The sequence below is a fragment of the Triticum dicoccoides genome, chromosome 3A, assembly GCF_002162155.2.
Source record: "Triticum dicoccoides isolate Atlit2015 ecotype Zavitan chromosome 3A, WEW_v2.0, whole genome shotgun sequence".
NCBI classification, from domain to species: domain Eukaryota; kingdom Viridiplantae; phylum Streptophyta; class Magnoliopsida; order Poales; family Poaceae; genus Triticum; species Triticum dicoccoides.
The window spans coordinates 700877113-700884028 of NC_041384.1; positions in this window are offsets into that span (position 1 = coordinate 700877113).

Consider the following 6916-nt stretch of genomic DNA (forward strand, 5'->3'; position numbering starts at 1 on the left):
CAGTTTTATTATGAGTTTATGCATTTTGATGTACCGAAGTTTGTTCAGAGTCCCGGATGTGATCACGGACATGACGAGGAGTCTCGAAATGGTCGAGACATAAAGATTGATATATTGGAAGCCTATATTTGGATATCGGAAGCGTTTCGGGTGAAATCGAGATTTTACCAGATTACCGGGAGGTTAGCGGAACCCCCCGGGAGGTATATGGGCCTTAGTGGAAGAGAGGAGAGGTTGCCATAGATGGGCCGCGCGCCCCTCCCCTCCTTGGTCCGAATAGGACAAGGAGAGGGGGGCGGCCCCCCTTCCTCCTCTCTCTCCTCTTTTCCCCCCTCCGCGAATCCTATTCCAACTAGGAAAGGGGGGAGTCCTACTCCCGGAAGGAGTAGGACTCCTCCTGGCGCGCCCTATGATTGCCGGCCGGCCCCCCTCCTTTGAGCCTTTATATACGGAGACAAGGGGCACCCCTAGAGACACAAGTTGATCCACGTGATCATATTCTTAGCCATGTGCGGTGCCCCCTTCCACCATAGTCCTCGATAATATTGTAGCGGTGCTTAGGCGAAGCCCTGCGACGGTAGTACATCAAGATCGTCACCACGCCGTTGTGCTGACGGAACTCTTCCCCGACACTTTGCTAGATCGGAGTCCGGGGATCGTCATCGAGCTGAACGTGTGCTAGAACTCGGAGGTGCCGTAGTTTCGGTGCTTGATCGGTCGGACCGTGGAGACGTACGACTACATCAACCAAGTTAACGCTTCCGTTGTCGATCTACAAGGGTACGTAGATCACACTCTCCTCCTCTCGTTGCTATGCATCACCATGATCTTGCGTGTGCGTAGGAAAATTTTTGAAATTACTACGAAACCCAACATGGAGTACCCGGAATTTGCCAGAAGGGGAATGAATCAACATTCCGACCAAATATAGGCCTCTTTTTTCTTTTCATTATATCTTTTATTTACAATTGTTGAGTAGGAAACATGTCTACCGACGTTGAAGTCGCGGGTGGTTCTGCTCGCCTCGAAGACCCATCGAGGCAGCAAATCACTATTTCGCTTACCTGGACGAACACCAGATGGGGTTGCCTAGTGGCGGTAGTGGCACCAACCCCGACACCGACACCGGCACTGGCACCTGCATCGGCACTGACACCACCCCCGAGACCGGCAACGATGTTGTCGTAGCCGGTAAAGCACCGAAGAAGAAGAGGACATGAGGAAGAAACGAGCTTGGCATCGGACAAATTGTGGTCACGGAGATGCACCCCAAGAAGTTAGAGCCAACGGCATCGGAGGAAGCGCGCAAGTGCTGGGGCAATCAACTTGGATGCATCCTCAAGGAAACCGCCAACATCAACGACGAGAGGTTGAGGCTCATACCACATATGGAGAACATGCTCCTAAAGAAGTTGCACAATAGGTTCTCGTTCCCTGGCCGCAATGAAAAAGAATATGAAGATCTGTGGAAAGACATCGCCATGACAAAGATAAACGACAAGGCGATGGTGACGTTCACCAACGACTTGTCCGCCTGGAAAGTTCGGGTGAAAAAAGCGATTGTGAAGAATGAACTGTGGTCCAAGATTCATGCTGGCAATCCGTCAATAACGGAAGAGGACTTTGCAAAATTCAAGGAGAATTGCACTAAAGAAAGTGTCAAGGCAAAGTCGGAGAAAATGAAGGCGCTCGATGCCAGGAACACGCCTCTCCACCGCCTCGGAAGCCGTGGTTATGAGGGGAAGAGGGCTGTATGGGCCAAGGAGGACGCCGAACGTGAAAGTCACCGAATCCCAGACCCCTTGGTGGAGTTCACTGACCCGCTGGAGCATGACTGGATCAGAGCCCGGTACAAGTGGGACAAAGAAAAAAAAGCTCTTTTACACGGACCCGAGCACGAGGGAGTTCATGAGACTTCTGGTAATTGTTATATTACCACATTATCATATAGCTTCCAATCAATTCAACTGCAAGTTTTGTCACATTTGTAAACCATCCACGTTCCTTTTGTAGAAAGAGAAACACCAAAAGGCAGCCGAAAGCGACGAGTCGTCACCGTAGACGGCGAGGCCCAAGTGGGACAACCCATTCAACCGGGCCCTGAACATACCGAAGAAAGTCCGGGTGGACAAGCCACCGTCCTATGGACGTGTGCACGGCGTCGGAGATGGCGTCTCGTGGAAGACGTGCTACCCCGAGGAGCTAGAGGAAAGGAGGAAGAGACGCTCGGTCGTCACTCACCAGAGCATCAATGAGAAGATCAAGATTGCGGTCGATAAGACCAAAGCTGAGACCAAAGAAGAGTTGCTCGGGGCCGTCTCTGCAGCGGTCACTGATGCGGTGATCAGCTTGCTTCCGGTACTATGGGATTTCACGAAGAACAATCCAAATGCACGGCCGGAGGACTTTCCCCTTCCCATCTTTGTCGGGAGCAATTCGGTGAACACCAGAGCACCAGCACCTGCTCAAACAACCGCAAAAGGTCCCGCTCCTGTTCATAGCAGCCCAACCTCCGTCTCTTACATGGTCGGTGGGCCTTCATCGTTGGCTGAGTTCGACGCCCTCACGGTATTACGTGTCATACACTTTTCACCAGCATGTCTATAGTCTTCCGTTTTAGTTGCCTTTCGGATGTTTGACGTCGCAGACATGTCTCCTTCATAGGCCGACGACACCCCGTGCACCCTACTCTACAACATCAAGGGCCAGAAGGTAGTCGTGGGAAAGGAAACGATCGTGAAGCCAAAGGACCGCATGTTCCACAACCGAGAGATGCATGCCCGATGGCGTCTTCAAGGTTAACATGGCCAGTGTCTTAGCGGGCTTCGAGGACTTCCCTCCTCTGGTACCAGTCGATGACGACGAGACCCCTAAGATGATTGGCGCATGCAAGAGCTGGTTCTTGCCTTGGCCCAAGTCTCTTCTTCGGCTCGAGGCTCCCAGTATCACGCCAACGCCACCTTCTCAAGAAGGTATGAACACCACCCCACCTACCACATTAACTGCACCTATCGTGGCGAGTGATAGCTGACGACGCAAGGGAGAGCCTCCATTAGTGCCAGATGATATAGCCCCCGTTGTTAAAGAAGCAAATGTTGATGATGACATGGAGGATGATGATGATGACCCAGACAAGTATTTCAATACCGCCTATGATGATGGAGGATTGATGGCTCGGGACGGCGAAGACTCAGGCTATGAGCGGGGATATAATGACTTGACGCTACCTGATTTGCCGGAGCCAGAACGTCCTAAGGCGGAATGCAAAAAGTCTCTCTTCAAGCGATCCTCGCAGGAGACGCCTCCAGATGCCACCTGTACCCAGCAACCCCCCGAGGCCCATCCACTGATTAGCCCGACAACACTGGGGGTGGTGGTTAGGGAAGGTATGGTGGGCTCACTACCGCCACCCACCAAGAAGCAAAGGAGGAGACCAGAGAAGAAAGGCACTAAAGGAGCCAGAGCTGCTTCAAGCAGCCAGCCGCCTCTGGAGCCCCGGGTGGTAGACAGAATACCTATCGAAGGTGCGCAGCGCTTCCATGTCGCCGGCCAGCCGATCCTACTTGCGAAAGCGCTAGAGCACATACTAAACAATGATCTAAGGAGACTCCATGAAGATGTGCTGGCCAGAGAGAAAAGCCTTCTGGTCACGGAAAAACCAGGATACCCGCTTTACGCGGCTTAGGTGCCAGGTGGCAGGTTGTACGTCGAGAGATGGCCCGCGAATAAGTTCATCATGCGATTTGACTACATCTACGACATGCTCCGCATGACCAAGCTGGATTTCCAGTTCTCCGCATGTATGCGCTGTATCTAAACTACTTCATCAGGGTCGAGAATATCAAATATATCTGCGTCTCAGACCCGTTCTATATGCACGAGAGCTTCTTGGCAGTTTGCAAAGAGCACCGTGACTATGCGAGCAAGTACCTCTGTGAATTCATGATCGCAAATAAGGACAAGGAAGCGATTCTCGTGCCTTATCATCCCACGTAAGTCATCCGCACATATCCTTTCGTAAGTGCTAATCATTCCTTTGCAAACATGGAGGCTAATTTCAGGTGTACTTAATTTGCGCAGCTAGGGGGCATCGTCCTCATCGTTCTGTACCCAGAATACTCCCATGCGATGTACTTGGACTCATCGAAGAACCTCAGGAAAAAGGATTACAAGCACATAAAGAGTGTTCTCGATAGTGCCCTGTTAACCTTCAGCATGTCTGGTGAATATATCATGGTGAAAAAGTACAGGAATCGCGGGCTGTCTTTCGATCATAAGGCCGACTTCTGCTGCATCCAGCAACCACACACCAGTATGGCTGATGGATTCTACCTCATGCATCACCTACTCGAGTACATAAGGGATAATCAACGCCTTCACATGTCACCTACTACCAACGATGCCGAGATTGTTAGCTGGGCCACAAGCATAGGAAGGACACCGGATCATCGAATCAGAGCTAAGTTTTATCACGTACAGTGTGAACTTGCCCAAGTGATCATGAAGCAGGTCCTCAAACCAACAGGGATGTTCTACCATGGGCCAATCACACGGGAAGATGTCTGAGCACTGCTACTCACTCAACATCTGGACCTGAAGCCTTTCAAGAAGCTCAGGTGCTTCCTCCCTAACTATGAAGATTGGACCGCCGACATGGAGGACTGATTGTTGATGACAATGTGTCACTACTGTCTTTCTATGGCAAAACTTTGAACTTATGCACTGCCAAACTGTGTGATGTAACTAAACCGTGGTCCTGAACTAGTGTAGATCGCTCTAGTTAATTAGTTTGGGTATGAGGAACTTCGTCATTTATGTTTACTATTGGTTGCTTGTATTTTGCTAATTATGCTTCCTTGTTTTCTTAAGTACATTATGTTGCATATTATCGTTCAATTCATCAACTCACGATGCAGGTACATAGATCAGAGATGGCGAAGGGCTATTATGTCATGTACGTTGGGAGGCTTCCAGGAATCTACGACCACTGGCCAGCCGCTCAGGCCCAGGTGCACAGGTACCCGGGTGCTAGCCACACAGGGTTCGATAGTAGAGCCGAAGCGGAAAGTAGTTACTTGAGGTGGACACTCCAGCATAAGCAGGGGCGGGACCTCCGGTACTACATAGTCACGCTCTTGCTCATGTTGATCGCTCTTCTCTTCTACATCATGGTTTAGATAGAGATGATGAAACTTGTGTGTGTGCCATGACCATGCAGTTGAACTTATTCGAGACATGACATGATCGCACTTGTGTATCGCTATTTTCGAGATTTGATGATATTTGTGTTGAATGATGATGATGGTATGATGAGACTACTATATGTTTAGTATGATGTGATGAAACTATTGTATAGAGCATGTATAAATACAACACAAATACGTAGAGGGGTGCGAATTGGTGAAAGCAGGAACATTAGCAGTAGCGCTGGAAAGCACCTAGCAGTAGCGCAGAATTAGCAGCAGCGCTTCCTATGAACAGGCACTACAGATAGGTATCAGTAGCATTGGTCCAAGAACCGCTACTGCTAACAATACTTACCGGTAGCGCTGCCCATACCAGCGCTACTGCTAGAACTTAGCTGTAGCACGCTAGTAGTAGCGCTGGACCCAGCCCTACTGCTATGCATATTTCAAGTGCTGCTACTAGGGTTTTCCCTAGTAGTGTCTGATCACTGTCGACTCCTCCTACATGTGCCTCCTCGTCCTGCCGTCGTGCCTGTCCGCGCCTCTTGCCGCAGCAGCTCCTGTGGTTGCCGAATCTCCTCCCGCCTTGGCCTCCTCCTCCAACGGAGTGGGCTGACCCCACTGCCAGCGGCCTCCTCTTCCTCTGATCTAGACGTCACTGCCACTCCCTCCGCCTCCTGTCGCTATAGGCGGCTAAATCTCCCGCTAAGCGTCTTGAGATAAGTATGGAAGTGTTTGTGTTTTTCTTGAAGATAAGGGTGGAAGTGTTTGTGCTTGTGCTTGAACATACTTATGGAATTGTTTATGTTTGTGCTCGAACATAAGCATGGAAGTGTTTGTGTTTGTGCTCGAACATAAGTACGAAAGTGTTTGTGTTTTGAGATTTGTGCATATTGTGCAACGTAAAACATAAAGTAAAAAAATGATAATTCATTTAGAAGTAAAAAAACTTTGGATAGTTGAAGTATACAAGATTATAGAAAAAAATTAAAGTACTTTAAGGTTCGTGCATATTGTGCATTATAAAGCATAGAGTAAACTTTCATGAATTGTGATAGGGAAACACTTTACCTCACACATATGATTTACTTCCCTCATTAGACCAATCATGTACCATTGATTCTTTTGCATCGTATGGCCGAGAACCTCTCCCTCTCTCTCACTCCACTCCATGCGCCCATTAATCAAGGACAGAAGTGGCCCACCACCCGTTAATCATGCACCCACGGTTTGGGAAATCAAAACCTATCCATAACTAATCGCTCCACCGCCATTCTCGCCTTGCTCGGCGAACAACTATCCCTCCAATCTGCCTGTCGCCGTAGCTCGGCCCATCGTGGTGGAGCACAGCGCCGATGTCCTCTCCCAAAGGCGAGCATGGTGGACTTAATGGTGAGGAACTCTTTGATCTAGGCATGATTTCGCTCCTCCATCCCTATCTCACTGCAGCGCCTTTACTAACCTAGCCATCTGTTCAACATCGGCACACCAAGGTGGCCGGGAGCCTCACCAACGTTGAAGAGGAGGCCGATGTTGCCGGTGTCTAGCTCGGACGTCCCTTCGCAACGACGACATGCTACATACGAAAGTACCATGCATCTCTGGTCCATACACGTGACGTGCTTTTGCATTTTCAGTCCGTAGATTGTTTTTTAATACACTATGTTTAGCTTCATGTCATCTCCATGCTTCCTACGTGAATGTACTATGTATTCATCCTGTTTTTACTT